The sequence below is a fragment of the Pholcus phalangioides genome, unplaced genomic scaffold, assembly GCF_987345545.1.
Source record: "Pholcus phalangioides strain wild (caught in Gottingen) unplaced genomic scaffold, Ppha-v1.0 ptg000011l_1, whole genome shotgun sequence".
Classification (NCBI taxonomy): domain Eukaryota; kingdom Metazoa; phylum Arthropoda; class Arachnida; order Araneae; family Pholcidae; genus Pholcus; species Pholcus phalangioides.
In genome coordinates this window covers 18791956-18815602 of record NW_028301604.1, presented here as the reverse complement: position 1 = coordinate 18815602, position 23647 = coordinate 18791956, and the positions used below count along the sequence as shown (strand labels likewise).

Sequence of the window (23647 nt, the reverse complement as noted above, 5' to 3'; positions counted from 1 at the left end):
ACTTCATACAAAAGTGCGAGTTATTAGAAAAGTGTGTTGATTAATGATTAGCATCTGCATAAGGTGAAAATCAGAGAAGAATATTTTTTGTGATAAACATATAATTAAAAATGAACTATATATATACCAGTGGTATTTTCAAATAATATTTCAACAAAGGTGATATCAATATGATTCTATGGAGTATATATTTTTTTAAAAAGGACTCGTGAAGAGTTAACTCATCAAGATATTGTATTTGATTAAAAAAATTTGATATCTGATGGAGGATTTAATACAGGGTGGTGATATAAATATACTTACGCTACTCAGGCGTATGTAGCTTACCTTCATTCAGATGAAGGTATTTTGATGAAACTTAGTATATATAAGATATATTTATATGGACCATGGGGAAAAGAAATATTCAAAAGTTAAATTTTTGACCACCAGGTGAAAAAGTAGCACTTTTTATTGCTGTTATTTTATTCTTATTGTCAAAATAACGTATATATCACGTTTCAATGAAATACGTCCACCTCGACGGGTGCTACATTGGACTGACACTACTCCGACCTATGTAGTTCCCGTTGTGGTGGACGTATTTCATTGGAACTTGGTATATACGTTATGTGGACCATGGGAAAAAACAACTGTGAAAAAAATGGAAAAAAAGTACCACTTTCCAAAAGATGTGTGTGAACTATTGTCCATGGTCCATATATCGCCTATATACTATACGCCTGAGTAGTGACAGTTTGTTTATAACTACCGTGTATAATATTTATATATCAATTATATAAATAAATTTATTCATATAATAATTACATGTAAAATATACACAAGGTGATTTTAGTTAAGGATCCAATTTTTAAAAATGGTTTGAAATAAGCACCTCTAGTCGCAATATTTTGTAATTTTACGTGAACACGCGTAACAATAAAATTCTGTTTAGTAAAGGAAAAAATAGCTAAACTATTTCAAGCTAGGGTAAAAATCGGCGCTTCATTATGGATGGGTTAAAGATGGATGCTAACATTTAAACGCATTTTGATAAAATTCTACAATAGTATGTACAAGAACATCAGAATATTTCTGTGATGCTAATAAGCAAAACGTATATGCTATAGCTTAGAAAGCTGATATTTTCCACGTCTCCCCATACCGGAATATTTTTTTAATATTTTTTTTTCGCGAAACAAAAATATTGCTTTACAAGAATTCACAGAAAATGTAAACACACTTGATCGGTAGCTCTTATTCCAGACAAAATTGAAATCAAAACTGAAATGTAAACACCCTTTACTTCATAAACTATATGACGACATTTATTTCTAACCTTCGCATTCGAGAAGAATCAGAAACTTCAAATTCCAAAGATAGAGTCAAAATGACCCCAGTAGGTATCTATAGTTCTTGTGCTGAAGAAACACAAATAGTAAAATAAAATGTTGTTGTAATATAAGATAATAAATATCAATTAAAAATATAAAAATTAATTTTCCTGCATATTTATGATTAAACAAAATGACAATCAAAATAAATAATAATCTGAAGTTTACTAAAAGCACAAAAAAAGTGAATAAAATTGGTATGCACTCTTTTTTTCAAAAATTTCAAATCTATTTTCTTGTTTATTTGACACTAAATGATGAAACCATTATAGGCCGAAATGCTGCTGAAGAGCAATGAAAATAACACGACAATATTATTTTCATCACTTTCACTCGAGTACAAAAATTTTCATTCTTGGGAATAAAAAAAACAGGAAGCAGAAAGTGATAGAATTTTAAAAATTATGAAAAATAAGATTAATTAAGAAGTAAGAACAGTCTTATTTCGCTAAAAATGATCAAGTGCAAATATCTGGCTGTTGGGGTTATATTGTCTTCATCTTGACATACAAATATCGAGTTTTATTGTTGAAATGTATGTGCCCCTAAAACTCTTTTTCTGTTAAAAGTTCAACTACAAATATGTTTGCCTAACTACATATGATTTGAAGATGCGGTCTCAATAAGTACGTTTCTGATGACTATGTATACTTCATTTGGCATATCATTTGATCATTTTTGTAGCGCCACGGTCATTTTCGGCACACGAGGGCTAATTAGACCGGGACCTACAATTTATTGCCGATTCCGAACGGCAAGCTTGTTTTTTATACTCATCGAGAGGTTGGTGAGCTAGCACCTCGATCGGGGACTCTTTTTTTCTGCGATCATGTCACCGTGTCTATTGTACCCCTGTGTCAGGAAAGTTTTCTGCCAAGTCGAAATAGCAACACCTCTAAACATCTTTCGGTACTTTAGGCGAGTATCTTATCGACCTTTGTCATATCACATGTTGCAATGTAGCCGACAATCACAGTACAAAACTTTGAATCCTGCGAAACATGCATAACGAAGAAAGTACATTTCGTTTTCATTATTTTTCTTAGTAAAGGTGGTTCTATCGAAGAGAAAAGAACTCTTAGACTAAATGAACCATGTGCAATTATCTGTGTTTCTCTGAGTGTTACGACTAGGGAGTGAATAAGTACTGCTCTAGTTTCAAATCCTCGTAGCGCAATTAAATTTCTTCACGGGAGGTATTAAATTTCCCAAAGAAGCACTATTTCCGTAGCGTAATAAAACCAATGCTTTTACTGCTTTTTAAAGTAATACTAGAACAAGAATTTTATACAAGTATTTTATATCCCCTCAACAAGAGTTTATCTGCACGAAATGCAAATGATACTTCATATACCGTCGCTCTTTTATAAATTGTACAATACTGTTTTTTTTCACTGATAAGAAAGGTAAGTGATTATGTATAATCCTACCTTGGATCCAATGTTGTTTTCGCCTTCTCGGCCACCCCAGCACCAAAAGAAGCGGATGAAGGAAAAAATTCAAGTCTCCGCTTCTTTCAGGTTTTTGCTTTTAGAGTGATTATCTATAATGAAATGAAAGTAAAAGTATTGATTTTACGAATAAAAACTAGAGAATAATACTGTTTGTATAATTATATGTATACACAGAACCAAGCAGCGGTAAGGAGGAAAAAACAATAACCATTATATGAAGGTATCTCATTAGCATATCACGCAAAAAAAGACATCTCTGTTGAAAGCATCAAAGAAATCGCACATGTAATGACTAGTTTACATAACTTTAAGAGTCCGCGAATATATTCCTTTTGCAAAGAGCAAAGTCAGCTCGTAGAAGGCATTTATTTTGTGCTGTCAAAAGCCAGAGCGTTCACAGCCTTCCGTGTATCGATAAATTAGACGCATGCCATGTATGAAAGTTGCTATTATCGCTGCATGCTTTCTAGCGGTAGCGCCCTGATAATTACCGATTACAGACAGTTCGGAGGACGATTCTTTGCATGAAAATTGCATGACGAAAACTACCAGACGTACAGGGAAAGGGTCATAAAAAACGCAAAGAGAACAGCAAATTATATTGCTGGGCGAGAATGGCTGAGCAAGGCGTTTGATGACTGGCAGTTTTTGAAAGATTTGAAAAATCACTGATAGCTTAATAATCGGACGACTTTTTTGTGCGCATGCCGTTTTTTTTTTAATGAAAGCAGTTAGTAAAAGAAGACTTTAAAAAAATCCTTGATGCAATATAAAAGAGTTAAAATAAACGGAAAAGTTCGGTGAAAATATATAAAACTGAAATATAACTATTCGTCAAAGAAATAAAAAAGTTGCGATTTCGTCTAGGTTACGTCGATTTTGTAACTATATAATCAGTATTTAAAATTTTCGTTGAATAAGGATTGTCACTTCTTTAACACTAGGAGAAAGAAAGTAAAATATATAGAGAAAATAAATACAAAATAAATGTGCTAGTCATTGACGTAAAATTAGGACAAAAAGATAAAATTCAAAATCATATCAATGTCACGTAAAATAAATAACAAATATATATATAATCGCATGTTAAAATAGAAAATAACAGGTTAAATTCACCTGAAATCGGGGTATACGGATAAAATAATTTAATTACAGTATTACTATTTAAAGTTAGTAATTTTACTAACAGCCGTTATTCCTTAGAATAACAATAAAGTTATTGTGTTGAAGATATTTATTATAGATTCAAAGTGATTCAAAAATGTGTTTCGTATTGCAATTTTTTTTTGCATTTATTTGCCTATCTATTTCGTAAAAATATTTTTGAGGCTGGTGGCATTGATATTGAATCGGTGTTCACGTCAATTTTGTTTCAATAAAGAGAATCTTCGAGCAGTTAGTTGACCAAAGCATTACCGCATTATCGTATAATATTTAAATATTATACTTTAATTGAATTTGCAAATACAGATGCATTCCACAGATGGTTTGGTTTTTTAAGAATGTCACAAACATTCACTGAAAAATATTTGTTTGTAAAATGTAAGAAAATAGTGATTATATGGAAATTAAATTTTAGTTTCGAAAGGTATGGCTATTACGTATTCCAAGAAATTTGTCACTTTAATCGGACATTTTTTTTGGTTTATTAAAATTATTATATTCAATATATAATATTATTTTCATATGAAAGTCTCTCTTCATTCGGAGAGACTCTAGTTTTCAAGTATACATACGCGTCTGTTTTATCGATACATCTTAATTTTCACGAGATGGTTCAAAAGAAATTTTTAGGAAAGAACAACAGTAAATGAAAATCTAATTTAGCGAGGTTTGAGAATTTTAAATTTCACCTAAAGAATCATAAACTAAAAAAATGAATAATTCTTGGAATTCTTTTCCCTAAAATTGACCGCATACGTACATACGTATAAAATCAATTTCACACATATGGATTACATGAGTGTACATGTATCGGCAAATGAATTTAGATCGACAATTCTCAACCTATGGTCTGCTACGATGGTATGGATGGTTCGCAGGCAGACTAAATAATTTAGCTCTAACTCAAAAAGAAGTTATCCAACCGTTGTAATAGATATTAGTATTAACAATAATGGGCTCAAAAATATTGCACCTTCATACTTAAGTTCACCATGAGAGGAAAATGCTGTCCTCTCTTAAAACGATCCTACTGGATATTACTAAATTTTGCCAAAAAATGTAATTTATTGCCTTAAAGACAATTCGATCATTTCTGCAGCTAAGATTGCTGAAGAGTGGGGAACTAAAGTAAAAAGAAACGTATTTCACGAAAAAAAATATTCAAATGATCAGATTACCATATTTTATTGAGAAAATTTGGTAAATTGAGGTCTTTTAATTAGAGTAAAATAAACATCGCCAATTCTGATCAAAAATGTTGTCAAAAGTATATAAGCACAATCACTAATTCTTATTAAAATTGCGGAGAAAAACATAGAGCCTGACAACTATCTAAAATGAATATTTATATTTTTGCCATACTTATATTATAATTTGTATAATTTATTTATATTTTTTATATTTATGAAAACCCTTTTTGTTCACAACTTTAGTAAACATTTAAAATTCAGATAAACTGCAAAAACGGGACAAATATATAAAAAAGATCGGACCAAGCAAAATTACAGGAGAGAGACCCGTAATACGGGAGACAAGTGGTCCGTCAATTTGCTTCAGACATTTTGATGGTTGTTGAGTTCAAAAAAGGTTGGGCAACGCTGATTTAGAACAAAATGAAAACTATATATATTTTTTAAAGCAACAAAAATTGATGTTTGTTTTTCTTTGTTCACAGAGACAAACGGGGATAAATTCAAGCATACATTGAATAAGTCATTTATGATGCATCAATAACCAGGAAATTTATTTGAAATAGCTCAGGGAGAGAGATAGGGAAAGGGCTATTATTTCCAGTAATGAACTAACATAAGGTAATGGACAGCTTTAGAAATTCGACGACAGAAAACTGCGATCACGTATTTATTCATGCAAATTCGACTATTTTTCTTTTTCGTGTCCCCGTATGAGTCGTTTTTTTTTTACTGAAAAGATATATCTTCTCCAATCCTTATGAAGGAAGCAGCAGGAAAAAAAAAATGGCGGAAAGCAATAGTAATACAGGGTTAGAACAGAAATAGGAAACGGGAGACGAGGGTCGGGAAGTGAGCGATTTTCATCATGCTTCAGGAAATCACGCTTCAGCGAGTTACTCGTCAAGTCATCTTGTTGAGAGAAATCGGTAATAGCGGCATTTACACGCCTCACACGATCGCCGAGAAATGCTTAAAAATAAGCAGCAGCGCTTTGTTTTATCGCTAAGTGCGTATTTAGGAGCAATATGGAGGGAGAGGGATGTGCCCGATTTTCCTGTAAAGCAAAAAAAAAAAAAAAAAAAATATATATATATATATATATATATATATATACATACAGAAGGAAAAGGGCAAAAAAGTAAGTTTGAATAAAAAATACATGATTTCGTTGCTTCTCTTTTAAAAAAAGTGTAGCTATCTAATATTTTATTATAGCCATACTTGTGAGATTGAATATTGCATTGTATAGAAATTTCGCATTCCTTAGCATTCTCGACAACTCCTGCTTTTTTTTTTTTATATTTGACTATATACGTACTTATATTAAGGTGCTATTTAAACTGGGAAATCACGTTCGTGTATAGAGATTTGATGGATGAGATTCGGGTTGTTTTTAGTGTTGCCGTTAAAATGGCGCAGAAAATCCCTTCACGTTTAACGAAATAAAATAAAAATATACATACATACGTACTTCTGCGAAAAGTTTATTTCACCGCATTCAATAAAATCGTAGCATCACATTTAAAGAATTATATGAGTAAAATCATAGATGACTTCTTTTCATGTGGCCCTTATAAATATGATTGTCAAAAAAATAAATCCCCATCAATTTCTTCGACCATTTACTGGATTAATTTGAAAGAATTCAAATTAATTCTTTTATTAATTTTTTCAGTCAACTATCATTTCTCATACATTTTTATAATATTTTGAATGAATAATTACGCCTCACGTCAGAGAGAAAAAAACAATTGTCTTACAAAACAAAACATACTTAAGTTCTGAATGTATTTTTTTTTTCTGTTCAATAATTATTTTTTGCTCGTTGTTCTAAAGAAAAATTTAAGGTAATTACGGGTTTATTCATCCAAGTGATTTATCATCCTTTAAAATTTTAAATGATGCACAATAATAAGTAACAGCATGATAAACAATTATTGTGATCTTTTTTTCAGAAATAAAGTATTTCTGAGAAAGGGCATTTTGCCTGTTGCGGCCTTTGTATTTGTATATAATGATGTTGTAGTAAAAAAAATAACTTTATTAGCAAAATACGGTCGAAATCAGTTTTTACGAGAAGTTAAACTAATTCGGCTTATAATGAAACAAAACTGTTTTCTTAAAATCAGTAAAAGAAAAAAAAAATTTGAAAAGCAATAAGTTAAATTCTGAAAACTAGAAACGCATAATATAATACATAAACTCCTCCAGCTATATACGGAACTAATGAAATTGTATTGTAGTTTTCTGATGAAGTATTGGATGGATGGATATCAAGTGAATCGAGGACCATTCTTATTATGCCTCTCTTACAGGCTATACAGCGTACCCAGAAAGTTCTCACCCACGCATTTTTCTTCTCAACTGTTGGCCGTAAACAATAATTTTCAATCACAAAAATGTTTTAAATGAAGTAAAATTTGTGTTAAAATTTATATACAAGGCGTCCATAATTTAAAGATCCTATTTTAAAGTAACCTACAGGCGAAACCAGCGATCAGAATCTTGTAAAATTTTGTGGCGGACTTCATGAAGTGATGGGAATTTGTTCCGGGGGATATCGTTCCCAAATTCGACAGTTGTGAGTATCGACTGCACCATCCAAGTTAAAATGCAATTCGTTTGTCCAGAGGATATTCCAAGGACATTCTGAATCGACCTCAACGCGAGCTTGAAACTGCAGTGAGAACCGGAATCGAGCATCATATTCATGTGGAACCAACCACTGCACAAGTGAAAGTTTGTACGGATAATATCGAAGGACATTCCGCATGATCTTATTGACAGTTGAACGTGGCCTATCCAACGCCTGTGCGTCGGATCTCCCTGTCCTCTAACTTTATCCTGAGACCAACAAAAAATCCATGTTTCAAAGTGCGATATTCGCTGAGATATCTGAGTTCGAAACTAGTTTGAAAGGAGAAAAATAACCCCATAAACTAACGGACGAGCTCGTTTTATGCTTCCTATGCTGCTTTTTCTTCATTTCAGCGGTTTTGAATTCAAATACCTCAGCGAATATTGCACTTATAAACATGTAATTTCTTTTGGTTGATGAACATGACAAAAATTTATTTCCTTAAAGAAAATTCGATTATTTCTTCTGCTAAAATTACTAAAGGGTGGGGGTGGGGGACAGGACTGCAAAAAATCGAAGTAAAAAAAACCATACTCTATGAAAAAATATTCAAATGATCAGATTACCACATATCTCTATGTGCATCTATGATGCATCACTAACCAGGAAATTTATTTGAAATAGCTCAGGGAGAGAGAGAAAGGGCTACTATTTCTAGTAATGAACTAACACAAAGTAATGGACAGCTTTAGAAATTCGACGGCAGAAAACTGCGATCACGTATTTATTCATGCAAATTTGACTATTTTCCTTTTCCGACTCCCTGTATGAGTCGTTTTTTGCTGAAAAGATATATTTTCTCCAATCCTTATAAAGGGAGCAGCAGGAAAAAAATGGTGGAAAGAGCAATAGCAATGTATGGACGTGACAGATGGACGGGGGTGTTTAAAAAATTGAAATTAATATCTCGGTACAAATGCTTCCTGGCAGTCGAGTGGTTAAGGAGCTAGCCTCTGACTGCGCAGGTCTGGGTTCGAATCGTATATACCCGCTAGAATTCTGTGTATTTCAATATGCAATCAAAGCCTAATTAGTTATGTAAGCACATGTGAAGACTATATAATATATTCATCCCATGTGTTACTATTGTACACACCATATTAATTTATACTCATGTCACGTGCACATACTGCGTGCTCTTGCCCGACAGAGTGGGAAGATTTCTTAGTGTGTGGCATTCTTTATTTTTTTAAAGAAAATTTATAACTCATTTGTTTATGCAGCTACTGCTTCAAAATCTCGCACGGTTACTCTTGGCTTAATAAGCTATGTACCTTGAAGTTTTTAAAACTTTATCTGTCCAAGTTTCGTTTCGTCATCAACAATTCCCTAGGTACGTACTGCCACCCTCCTTTTCCCTTGTATGTATGAATTCTATTTTATATCTATACAAAATTCTTCATAGAATATAAAAGATCAGAACAATTGGATATAATTACTCTGCCAAAAAAAGAAGGTATAAAAATGGTTCATTTCCTAACAGAGGAATAACATTTATCTTCCTCATTCTTTATAAGCATGTATACTCGTAGAAAGTATCTAGAAATCCTCGAGCATAGTTATATCTTTACTAGGAAATAACGAGAATTTGGGATTGATGTGTGCTCAGCACCTGCATCTGACCATAGCTATTTTTCACACAAGCGTAGACAGTTTCAAGTGGAACGTTTCCATCAAGAAATAAAAGAAGGAAAAAAAAAACTTCATATATATCTATGTGTATATACGTATATATATGTAAAGCTAACAACACGAACGGCGCAAAAAATATTATTATGGAACACATATATTGGATCCGGCGAAAGATCAGAATGGAAGTGAAACCGAAAAAAAAGACGAAAGTTCTTGAACAGGATCATGAATACTGCTTTTGTTCATGGGAGAAATACGGTTTTTGAAATATAACACAGGAATTTTTGCGATTCAAGATTACGCAAAAGCCTAAAGATATTCCTATATTAAAGATATAGGACGGATAACTCGAATATCGCGCGTTGTTGTGTCTGTTGAATGACATTCCCTGTCGGTACTATTTGCATACTGTATGAGCAATAAGTATGTGAAATGGTACAGTAGAAACCGATTCATAACGGGATAAATTTGGAATAAGTAAGCTCAAAAACTCAGTTGTGTTTGACAACTGAGTTTGTTGTTTTTGACAAAGTGAAAATCCATTAGGGGAAAGGGGATCACGGTATTAGCAGCGTATATCCATTACACACAGAAATTTGTTAAAAAACTCAGATTTTTTACACGAAGCTCAAGTCAAGCATCCCGTGCCCCTCCCCCTCCACATAAATGATATTTTTTTACCACTACAGAGAATTTATAGAGTGAAAAAAAAGGATGAGAATATGGCTCTAGGCTGTCAGTCTTACTCTTGTGGGGACCATGGCGCAGCCACTAGTCTAAAACACCTATGTGAATCTAAATTCAATTCCCTCCACTTAGACTAAGCTAGCACAATGCTGATTCTAACAACATGCATGTCAGAGACATCGAATGAGATATGCATCGCATAATATACATAAAATGAAATATTATTTTTCAATCTTAATATGTCGAAAAGATCTATTAAGTAATAACGTACTGGAAAAATAACTTTATTATAAGAAAGGAAATGCTAGTGAATTATATAATGACAAAAACAATTCACGGGTGTTTCTTTCATATATAGTACATTCGGGTAATATGGAAAATACCACTTTTATTTTTTCGATTATTCCAATTATAAACATGGTAGAGAAACCTAAAACCTCTGTATATAATTCTATAAAATTCGGTTTCTTGTCTTTGCATTGATAAGCGTATCATATTTAAAAATAAATATTATTGCTAAGAAACAAATTTGATATAAATAAATTTTTGTGGGGAATATAGAATAGTCGGATAAGATGAAATAGGGGTACAAAATGAATAAAACTAATACAAATTGATTTTAAACAAGATTTATTGAGTTTATGATGATGAAAAATAAAAATTGTATCGTTACTTGATGGTAGTGTCATAGTCTATTTATGACACTACCGTAAGAGTCACAAATGTAATCTTCCTATACTGCCCTAAAACAGCCAAAGTGGGCCCACTTAGAACCGCACCCCTAATTATCACTCTTTTGTCCTCGCTTCTTCTGTCTTCCTAAACTTTCCATCTTGAAGAGATATTCTAGCCCAACTCAGATAATACGTACAGTATTACATATTGACCGACGCGGGCATGGTAGCCCAGGTCGATAAGATACTCACCTAAAGTGCCAAAAACTGTTTAGTGGTGTCGGAATTCGATACCAGAATCATCCTTTGCCGAAACTTTTCTGACGCGTGGATTCTGACAACAGAAACGACGACAACACGATCACAGAAAACGATTACTACAGCAGGCAGTCCCACACCGAGGGGTCAGCGCACCAACCTCTCGGTGAGTATAAATGAATTAAAATTTCAAATCTAATGTGATCATGTTTTTGCCAAATTTGTATTTCAATTATGAAAAAAAATGAAATAATCTGAAACTGAAACTATATATTGGAGAATAGGATATTTTGTAAAAAAGAAATTCTCAAATCTTTTAAGATTTTGCTTCTTTACATAATAATTCATCTATTCTCTCATTACAGCTAGTTCAATTCGAGCATGGTTATTACGGATCATGGCTAATATAAAAAACATCTCTAAAACTATCAAACTCTTTTTTGGGCTATTTAAGTGCATCACAGAAATTTCATGTTTTTCACGAATGCTTGAACATCGAGTTCGGTTTATATCCTATTCCAATATATCCTTTCAATTTCAGATTATTTCATTTTTTTCCAAAATTGAAATACAAGTTTTGCAAAAACATGATCACATTAGATTCGAAATTCCTTTCATGCAGATGCTTTGATTCCTCTAAGCTAGTGCATCACTGTTTCGATCATGATGTTTCTAAGAGTATGTATTGGAAGAAAGTAAGATCAATATCAAAATAAGAAATAAAACGCATCTTTTTCTATAATTCTAAGATCCGGAAGAAGATTATCGTCCATGCTTTTTCAAAAGATTCAGAACTCGGAACATCAGGTTATTATGCCAATAATTATTTGCTATACGAATATACGAAACATGCTTTGCAAGAAAATGTAATTCGAAATGCAAAGTCTGAATACACTTTTTTGATACAAAAAGAGTAATAAGTTCAGGAATTCGATAATAATAAGTGAATGACCAAAATATTCGATTCATATCGAATTTAATCATTTTTGCACGAGCAGTAAATTGTTCCATACTTAGATAGGTAAGTTTTAGCTCCTATTTTATAGTGGCTTTGTCATGCAGAAACGAAGATGATGGGAAAAAATGAAACAAGAATAAAGTATTTTCAACATCGTAATTTGTCAAGTACATACAGAATATCAGTGTTGAGAGATAGTTTGATAGCATTTGCTTATGCAGTATGTTTTGCAAAATGAACGGTGCAATATATATTATTGTTACACAATAATCAATATTTGTCAAGTTAACCAGTTCAAAGGCTGTATCGATTAGCAACTGATAATAATTTTCATTTTACACGTAAAACGGAGGATAAAATATCAAAATTGTACGTACACTGACACGAATCATTTTACTAACATGCAACATAATCATTTGGTAGATGTTAGTGGTTTTTCCGATAATGACAAAATAACGCTTCAGACAACCAATAAAGACCACGCATCTCAGATAATGATATTAGAAAACTCAACATTACCCTGAAACGTAAATTTCATCAATATTCCTAAATCGATATCCCGGTTTTGTACAGTGATAATGGACATGCGTGTTATGTATTACTTCCGTTGCAACGGAAAGATATAAAAAGGATAATTTTCTCTGGAATTTCTATAAGATGATTATGTTATAAATTTTGCGAAAAAATGCAATGAATTTTCTTAACTCAAAATAAATTACAAGAGTTTTCTCAGTATTTTCAGTTAATAACTAAAGAAATTCTGAGAACCTTTTATATTAATGTTAGCAATTTGTGTGTATTCGACATTATATACGGTATGTGATAAAAGTTGAAGATACAGGAAATTAAGAACTAAAACAGTATGGATATGTATAAAACATATGAACGTGCGATGTGTTTAGTGATGATTATTTTCGAATTTTCATTGCCACTGAAGTGAGGTCATTGACAGACAATGTGGTGAGAGCACGCGATTGTCGGAACAATCCTTATCAAGGTGGTAATTTGGCAGAGGACAACACCTAAATATATGGCGAATTCCACGGTAACAATCTCGTCGGGAAATATCTAATCAGTTCGTTAATTTACGGTAATGGACACGAACGGCTATTTTCGGAACAATGTTTCGTTTTGAAGGCATATATATATATATCCATTAAAATAATCGAGAATGCTACGACACATATTATTACCGTTTTCCCCTTGATGACGAAAGTTGTTTGAATGATTCTAAAGAACTCAATGATTACCATGAAACCGATTCATGAATTAAGCATATCCGGGTGTTCCTGATTTACGTTTTACAACAACAAGTAGCACCGAAGCATTGTCCTTTGATTTCCACTTAGCGATCATGCAAGTATAATACTAATCTAAAGTGAAAAAAACCCAAACTATCTTCTGATTTGAACATGAAAATATCCGAATTGAATAAATTCCATTTACTTACTGTACTGATTACATTTCAATACGTTTATCACATTTACCAGTGATTAAGCAGAGGTTGAAAAGTGTGATAAATATGGAAATTTTTTTGGAGAATTTTTCTTCTCTTCATTAAACCAATTACAGTAGACTCCTCTTAACGGACACTCCCCTCAGATGCGGTCACCCCTCTTTTATTGCCAAATAATGATTTTCCCTAATATAATAAAAGCATGCATTTCGACCCCTGGTTAACAGTCACCTTTTTTTATACGGACGAATTTTTTGCCCCGTCGGTGTCCGCAAAAGACAGGTTTTACTGATATTATTTTTACCCGTACATGATAGGTACCCTCCACAGGTTTTGCAATAAAAATTAAGTTAAATTAAAATAAGTGTGAAGAAGATAAAAACATTGATTTACATCATCTGTCTTGTAATGTTGTCTTTCTCCACCTGTATCAATGAGCAAAACCAGCATTACCATCCTGGAGCACAGTTAATCAAGTAATTAATTAAGTAATTGATCAACGATTTATCATATTTACAAACATGAGCTTGGGATTAAACATAATCTCAGTTGAATATGATAAATTCTCGGTTATAATCAAGGTTTATGAGTTTGGGAAAAAAAATAGTTTCACTGATTTTACTGTGCGCTATTGCGTGTCCGCTAACGGGTAGTTCCACAGAACCGGGGATCAGAAAAGTGTTTCTCTAAGGGACACTTTTCTGATCCCTTTGGTTCCATGTACCATGTTGCCAAATTGTACTCATCAAAATATGCATCAGGAAATAGTGGTTTTGCTTTTTTTGTACATTCCCTACTGGGTGACCTCCGAAGTAGAAAAATTACGACTCTCTCAATCGCAGTTTATTCTGAATTTGAAGAGGTTGTAAAAAGATACAGCGAGTAAGAAAGAAACTTACGTCACAAGACAGAATAACAAGGCTTTCAGTTGATGTTTCCGCTAAAAATATATCTTTGGAAACATAAAAACTGATTTCTTCACTTATGTCAAAGTTGTAAAAGGTCATGAGGTGCGAAAGTAGCACGATACGTGGAAAAGAGTTGAAACGCTGCTCCCCCCCCCCCCCATATTTCTAGGAATCAGAATTTTAAGATGAATATGAAAGACAGAAAATGTTCTCAACATCGTTAGGGTTAGATGATAGAAAAAGTCTCATTGAATAAAAACCTAGAAAATATATGAACTTACAACAACTATGACTGAAGTTTTTCTTCCGAAATAAGGAAAAAAATCAAGTATGAAATAGTGAAAAAATCATAAACAAATCAAAATACACATTTTAAAAATTGAAACCATACATGCAAAGAAGAACGAAAAAGATTTGTTTCGAAAACAATCAACGTCACTTTATTCACGACTATACCTCTGCTGAATACCAATAAATAAACCATCTTTTAAATTAGAATTTTTCACTTGAAAATATGATAAATATTTAAAGATAATACGAATACATTAATTTATAGAAATTAATAAGTTTAGTTCAACGATTACTGCATAAACATCATTAACTTATTTTATATAATTCAATTTATTTTGATTTGAATTGAATGTGTCACGGAAACTGCCTGATAAACATGATTTGAGCTTGAAAGACGAAAAAAAAAAACACTTAAAGTAAAACACATACTTTCCGAAACCTTATAAAAATGATTATTTCTAAATCAAAATATACAGAAACGGAAACTGTAGTTTCCAGCAGCCTTGTTCAACAAGAAGCTATCACGGAATGTGAAGCTTTAATTACTCCGCCACACACACACACATTGCTAACTTTTTCAAAGAATGCTAAGAATTTCACGAAATATATCCGGCTGTCTGAACGGTCTGATCACACACGCACATTCAAGGCTGATTCTCTTGGGCAATTACGCACCCTAATCAACAAGAAATTTTACTCAACACGCACAGCTGATAATAATGACTTGTATTGATCGGTTCGTGATGGTGGAACTAAGTGAGTATGAATAATTAAAGATTTGAGCGTTGAGCGAACTTTCTACATTCCCTTCATTTGCAGGCATTTTTTTTCTCTCTCTCAATTTCTCGATGACTCAAGCAGAGCGAACAGTTTGCGGACTAATTTCTTAGCTCCCAGCTGTTGTTTACTTGCCAACTATGGGGAAACTAAACGGAGTTTTGCTTTTAGATGCTAGATTGTTTTCCACACCGTGTCATTTTGCGCAATTTATTATTGAAATATTTTGCTTATTTTCTGAACACGACAGAAAATTCGGAAGCAAATACATTTTTTTTCGTTGTTTCTCATTGTTTCAGAACTGTTCGTGGAACATTCTCAATTTGTTTTATCAATGTAATATTTATTATGATTATTTAATAAAATAAGGATTGATGTAGCCATTAATTTAATTTTTTAAATAGTATTTACATTATCACGTTTAATGAAAGATACAGGGTGTACCGTAAGTCCTTAATTCACCCTTCATCTCATCAACCGTTCGTCGTACAAACATGGTACTAATTCAAAAAATGCTCAAAATGTGTCCAGGAATCACTCTGTACCAGTTTCAAGAGTAAAAATATAGTGTCTAATAAAGCAAACAATCTAAGATTTTATACGGTACCCTCTGCCCTTCAACTTCCAATCAGACAATTGCTGCCGAGTCGCTTCTGAGGCCAACAAAATATTTACGTTTTAACTACAATATTCACTGAAATATTTGAATTCAAAAATTGGAGGAAAGATGGGAATGAACAGCATAAATAAAAGAATAGTTATCTGTCAGTTTAACCAACTTTTCTCCTATTTTTGAAATCAAATATCTCAGCGGTAATTGCACTTAGAAACATGGAATGATTTTTTGTTGACCTCACAAGAGACAGAGCAACAACTTTTTATTTGGAAGTAAAAGGACGGGGGACCGTTTAAAAAAATTAGATTTATATTTTGGGGCACATTGTATTTTCACATCATTTTTATATCCAAACATGACTATCGCAGTAAAATGTACGTCTACGTAAGGCAACTTACTCCATTTATTGATAAATATCAAATAAAGTTAACAACAGATACATATAAAATAACATGTCCTGACTGACTGGCTGATTTATCATCTCCGAGCCGAAAACCGCTGAAGCTATAAACATGAAATTTGGTCAGTAGTTTTATTTCATGACGTAAAGACTCACAAAGGAAGGGGTTTTTTTGAGAACTTCAACCCCTAAGAGGGTCATGGGGGTTCAAAGGCTATTTAGAGATATTACGCTCAGCCGAAACCGCTGAAGCTATATGGTCAATATAGTTTTAATTCAGGATTTAAAGACTAGCTAAGAAGGGCTTTTTCGAAATTCGAATCCTAAGAGGGGTCATAAGGGTAGTTATACAAATACAAGGCCAGAACAGGCAAAATGCCCAACGAGGTGGCTGAGAAAAACATGCCCATAACAAGTATGGAGTCATATATTTCTAAAATACAGAAATCCGATTAAAAATCCAATTATAAAAACTAAAGATTACATATCATGATAAAATATAATACACTGCGCATAAAAAATATAATACAATGCGCATAAAAATATTTATGGTTGTCTTATCTAAGTATGGAGTTCAAAGGGGTTAGATAGAGAAATCACGCAAGCCGAAATCTCAGAAGCTATAAATATGAAATGTAGTCACTTGTTTTGTTTTATGATGTGAAGACTCACTAAGGAGGGGCTATTCAAATTTCAACCTCTAAGGGTATCATAAGGTTGTTCAAAGGTTATATGGAGCAATCATCACCGAAGGTATGTAAGTTTGGTGAGTATTATATTTTATAATATAGATATATCCACTCTAAGACGAGATTTCTTGAAATTCAACCCCAAGGGGAGCATGATAGGTTCAAATGCTATGTGGGTGAATCATCGCCGAGTACTTTTCAGATTTCCAAATCCACACGAACGAAGCCGCGGTAACAGCGAATTATATAAATGAAATAAGAAATCGATTTAAATTTTTTTTAATAAAATCATTTCGATGGTTTTCACTAAATTGAAGAAGTAATCTCAAAATGGGAAAAAAAACTAAAAAATATATGTAAGTGTAAAACTCAATGGCCTCAATTGTGCACCAAGTTGCAGACAACTGACCAAGAAACATCTAAAACGTGTTCAACTAATTTTTTTTCTGAACATTGTGTGTTTTAACTATCAAATTTTACCTTGAATCCTTATCAGCTGAAACTTTTGAGTGAAGAAGAAATGATTATCAATTTTTGAGCAGAAGATATGATCAACATAGTCTCACGTATAAAGATATTGGAACCTTTGTAGGTTTTTACCTGTCTTTAGTTTGTCATTGGCCCTCCATGGTTGTTTGTTCAGAAAATTAAACTTAGAAATCCGTTTACCAAATTGACTATGAATTTTTTCCCCATCTAATCACTGCTAAAACTATGGATGTCACTCTGAAACGTGCATTTCCAGGCGTTTTGTGCTGTTGCAATACAGTTACAGTTCCCTAATTTGCATATTTCAAGTTTTTTTAAGGTCAGCATTGTATTTTTAAGAATGTATTCAAATTTCATACCGATCGGTTTTGAACGAGTTATCATGATTTAAAGATTTTGGATACTGGTGTATTATTATTTGTCAAATATTTTACGATTGTTAGTATTTTACGAATTATATTAAGCTCTGCAAATTTCTTATTTTTTTTCTTCGAGACATTTTTTTTCTCCTTCATAAATATCCAAGTCGGGAAAAATCATGACGAGCCTATTCGGGTACAAGAGAACTTGGTACTTCGAACTCATACCAAAACTTAAAACTAAAAATATGCTCTGCGTGCTTGGAGTGAGATCACATGCAGCCTTTATAATGGCTGCCACGTTTAGGAGTTGGTTGGATCAACGAGCGGAACAGTGTCGTGACGTTTTCTGCCAAACATAAGCTGTACCTGAGTTTGTACACTCAAGAGTATGTTAAGTGTCACCAGAATACGATAACATTAGTATGCTACTTTATCCACGGTGTCTCAAACGTTCTCAACAGTATCCAAGTACGAACTTCTTTGTGATGAACTTCTTTGTTTTGATTACAGTGAAGTGTGTGAAATACTCCTGAAACTAGACAATATTAAACCTGGACCAGTGAGTACATCAGTCTTCTGGCTGGTACACTTCACGTCCATCCGGACGGATGACAGGCATTGATGGATGTAGGTGATCGATCGGCCACTTTAACGAGGTACGTTGAAAGTGTTGGTACGAATACCAAAGCTTCTCCAAACATTGCAAAGAGACACACCGAGCCAATATTGAGCCACCATGATTGTACAGTTCCAACATGGCATGCAAAATCCATGGCTTCACGGGAGGCTGCCATCATATTCCTAGCTTTCTATCCGCATGGTTTAGTTGGAAACGACACTGATCATTCCATGTTATTTGCTTCTTATCGTCAATGAATAATTCACTATGTTCTACTAACTAAGCTGAGCTCAATTGCGTGTATTAAGCGATGCAACTGTCTTGGGTCTTATGTCAACTGTCTTATGGACTGCTGGTCCCATATGTCCCGATTATTGACTCCGACTGTACCCCTCATTCAGCTGGATAATGATCTGATCTAAAGTCAAGTCTGTCCTCAATGACGAAGTATCATACAACTGAGCCGTCTCCAACCATGATTCACTCAAATTTAACTGTCCTTTGCAATTTGTCCGATTACAATTTGAAACTACATATACTAATGTATCGGTGAGCGATTCGTTTATAATAATGAGATGCGATATATCATACCAATTTTCAATCGAACAGTTAAAACTTACACTTCTGACTTTGTCTGGTTTTGAATTCTGGTTCTGCAGTGCATGTTTTCCTACACGTATATTTGTAGATTTCTGAACTAGATTACTCGAAATATTAAAGTGCTATTTGATATATGAGATGATCTGGAATAAGACAGTAGCCAGAAAACTTTCTTAGAGAGAGGACATGGTATTTCGAGGTGAGATTTCACTAATGGGACGCAAAACTTTCTAATAAATATAATGTATCTCAGTAGTTTTTCCCTATACTTCCAAGGGGAGAACGTCTTATATATGGAATATAATTGGAAAATTGCGCCAGTCCAATATATTCTCTGATACACTAATAAGTAGAGCATAATTTAGACATCTTATCTACTTACAATCGTAGTTATGAATAGAAACATGCAATATGCCACCACTAAATGTTGGCATTAGGAATGGAGCGCTGGGCGATTCACGTTGCACGTGGCAGAGAAAACCTGCTCCTAGGAAAACCCGGCACTGGGGGGAATTTCGAAAAAAAACCCCTCTTAGTGTTCACGTCATGAAGTAAAACTTCTGATAAATTTCATGATTATAAGCTTCACTGATCTCGGCTGGGCATGATTTCTCTTACTTTTGAACACCCTTATGACGCCCACAGGGATCAAATTAAATAAAAAACTCCTTCTTTGTAAGGGGCTTTACGTCATGAAACTAAACTTCTGACAAAATTTCATGAATTTTCAACGGTTTCGGCCCGGTGTGATTTCTCTATGTAATAAAATATGACCCCTTCCCCCTTATGACTCCCTTAGGGGTCGAATTTCAAAAAACACCTTCTTAGTGAGTATTTACGTTATGGAACAAAACTATTGACCAAATTTGATATTTATAGCTTCAGCGGTTTTGGCCCGGCGATGATGGATCAGCCAGCCAGGATGTTATTTTATATCCTGACCGACAATAATTCACTTCCATGCAGTACACCGCTAGGAAAATTCACCGACTACAGTTCGAAAAAAACTACTGAGTCCGTGAGCGTGTGAGCGAGCGAAATTGTGAGTGAGTGAGGGAGTAATCGAGCGAGCTACTGAGTCCGTCAGCGAGTGGGTGAGCGAGCAAGCTACCGAGTGCATGAGCGAGCAAGCTACCGAGTGCATGAGCGAGCAAGCTACAGAGTCCGTGAGTGAGCTCACTCACTTTCTCGCTCACTTAGGGCCGTATTCACCGACATGGTTTAAAATGTAGTCACAATTTTTGGATAAGAGATCAACATAGATTGGTTAAAAACCTGAATTTAACCAATCCGTGTCGATCTCTTATCAAAAAATTGTGACTACAGTTTATTTAATGTCGGTGAATACCGCCCTTACCCACTCACCCACTTACTCACGGACGACTCAGTGTAACTCGCTCCGTCACTCAATATTTCGCTCGCTCACTCTCTCATGGACTCGTTGGCTTCATGACTGTTGTCGGTGAATTGTTGGTTGGTGAATTTTCCGTCCATGAATTGCGGATCGGAGAATTTTCCATCGATGAATTTTCCTGGCGGTGAATTTTCCTTGTGGTGAATTGCATGGCGGCGAATTGCTGGTCGGTGAATTTTCCTAGTGGTGCATTGAATAGCGGTGAATTGAATGACGGTGAATTGTTGTCGGTGAATATTCCGTAAACCATTTTATATGCAGGGTGCTAGGCAAACAGGGGGGGGTATGGCATTTTACTGGGGAACCGTTGATTTTAGAGGTATACATGCGATTAGAAAAAGTTTCCAAATAACGTGTAGCACTGACATATGATACTCAGGTTTCAACGGATTGTATAGTAGTCCTTAAATAAACAATTGACTTTTTATACAACCCTTGTATGCCCCAAAACCCAAATAGAAAGTTGTTGTCCTGTCTGTCCCGATTCCAACAAAGAAAATTCCATGTTTCTAAGTACAGTATTCACTGAGATATTCCAATTCAAAAAACGGAGGAAAGTTCGGAAAAAAACAGCTCTAACTGTAGAAAAACTTTTTTTACATTAACCGCATTTAACGCTGTGTTTTATTCCAAATTTCCTTCATTTTTCGAATTCTAACATCTCAGTCAATATTATACTTAGAAGCATTTGATTTTTTGTCGGGGTCAGGAGAGACAGGGCTACAACTTTTTAATTGGGTTTTGGGGCACACGGAGAATGTATAAAAATAAGTTATTTTTTTTATTTTGATAACTATACACCCCTAGAAACATGATTGGAACGTCTCAGTACCACACTTTATTTAGATGCTTTTTCGAACCACAAGTATACCTCTAGGATCAACGGTCGACCAGTAAAATGCCATATCCCCTGTTCGCTGTGGACCCGGTACTTGACTTCCTCACTCGTAATTCTGTGTGTGTAAAATTATGTATACTGCCGACTGTACAGGCTTCGGCTTCTTGACGAGTAATACTGTATAATAGATAGATTCTCATGACATTTTCAATTGGAATGAAATTGAAATTGAAATAGAAAAAAAAAATCAAGAATATTGAGATCAATAAAAATTAGATGAATAAACTAGGCAATTAAATATTTATTTTATCGTCGTATTTTTATTACGCGTACGATTTCTATGTATTCGTACGAGAACAGAAATTAGAAGGAAAAAGAAAAGATAATCAAATAAGATACTGTATACAATGGAATTATATTCGAAACCATTGCTTGTATATCACAATGCAGAATAAATCCTCTTACAAGGGCAATAAAAGGTTCAGCAGTCGTAAAAAGTAGTACTCACTTTAAAGCTATTCGTGCATGAAAACAGGCATATATGTATAAATTGTTTTTTTTTTGTATACATCTCGAACCGCTAGTTTTAATGAAGATCCGCTCTCATTCACTTTTTCCACGGACAATGCAGGAAATGATTTCGCTAGAAAATGAGATTTTAATAGAAGCAAAAATTTTGTTTCATCCTTCCTCATTCTTATTCATGGAAATTAAAATGCATTAAAATGGGGCCCCAGCGCGTTACAGAAGGGTTTTCACCTTGATAATTTTGTTGTCATAACGATGATAATAGCACTGTGATGGATAGAAGTTCGCAAGGTTAAGACGGAAAAAAGGATTTATGAAAAAAAAACAACGCTCCTCTAATGTTGTTTTACGGTACAGCAAATTGTATTTGGAAAAGCCTGAGGTATATATCAGTTCTAGAAATAGTTGAATTTATTTTGCGGGATATCACATTTAAATTGAATTTCGTAATGCTGTATATTTTTATTTTTTATGTTTTAAAGGGTACACTTTTTTTTTCTCCTACCGTTTTAATATATTTCTATTAATGTTGGCACTATGCAAATAATTATTTTCCTCATATTTTCCAATTCTTATTACGCGTAAAGATTTTACCCCTTTACTTTTTTCCGCAGGAAATATCAGGATACCCGTAGAGATGAGTGTCAATGAAAATACATATTATTAAATTTGTTCGTAAATATCATTCGCATCAAATGTGTATCTATATAGTCCGTATATAGAGACAAACAGTGACTAATTCTCACTTTCTATTGAATATAATGTTTCGAATGAATCACAGTGATTTTTAATGCTTTATCATTACGTAAAAAAAAAGTTCCTGTTAAGCAACTGAAATTGACGTAAACCAAGGCCATCATTCCAACTTTTTCTGGCCGGGGGGGGGGGCAAACTTTTTCTAGGAAGGGGGGCAAAGCACATATACTCAATGTATGTATATATATATTTGTGTATATATATACCATTTTTAGTGTATTTTCAAAAGCCAGGGGGGGGGGCGCTTTTGAAAATACCCTAAATGACGGGCCTGACGTAAACGCAACATTTGCCTTGTCTATTTAATTACGATAGTTCATGTCGCACATAATCCCTTCACATACAAAAATAGTGCACGAAGATCGCCAATCTTAAATAATGTGTTTGATCACCGAATTCGACATTCATTTCAAAATTACTGGATCAAGAGATTATTTTCAATACCGAAAATTCTTGTGTAAAATTGCTAATTAAAAAGTAAAAACAATGAATTTGAATAGATATTGAAACAAAATTGTTCAAATGGTGTATACATATGTGCGCTCAACTTAAACAATCTTCAAAAGTATTAAGGGTAAAGAGAGATAGACATCAATTTTCCTCAGCCCAATATATCAAGGAAACAGATATTTTTCGGATGTTATGTTATGCCCGGTTTGCAAGAGAGCCTGGGTTCTGGTCCTGGCGGAGACGAAATGACTTGTCTTTCCGAGTTCACCTCGACATAATATCCAGAAAATATCTGTTTCCTATTAAGGGTAGATTTATATGAAACCTCACTAATTTGACCTCCGCTTATGTCGACATGCTTTTCAATCTCTTGGGGTATCAAGCTATCAAGATTTCACTACACAATTTAACCGAAGTTACACT

The 23647-nt window shown here is 33.8% G+C and overlaps 1 protein-coding gene across 3 annotated transcripts in view; it reads right to left on the bottom strand.

Annotated features, from left to right (window-relative positions):
- LOC149080175 (glutamate-gated chloride channel-like) overlaps positions 1–23647 on the bottom strand; it is a 261050-nt gene that overhangs the window by 173422 nt on the left and 63981 nt on the right. For all 3 annotated transcript variants that reach the window (XM_089239210.1, XM_089239211.1, XM_089239212.1), the window contains one exon: positions 2804–2916. The gene's annotated coding sequence lies outside the window, so the exon portion shown is untranslated. The remainder of the gene's footprint in view (positions 1–2803; positions 2917–23647) is intronic.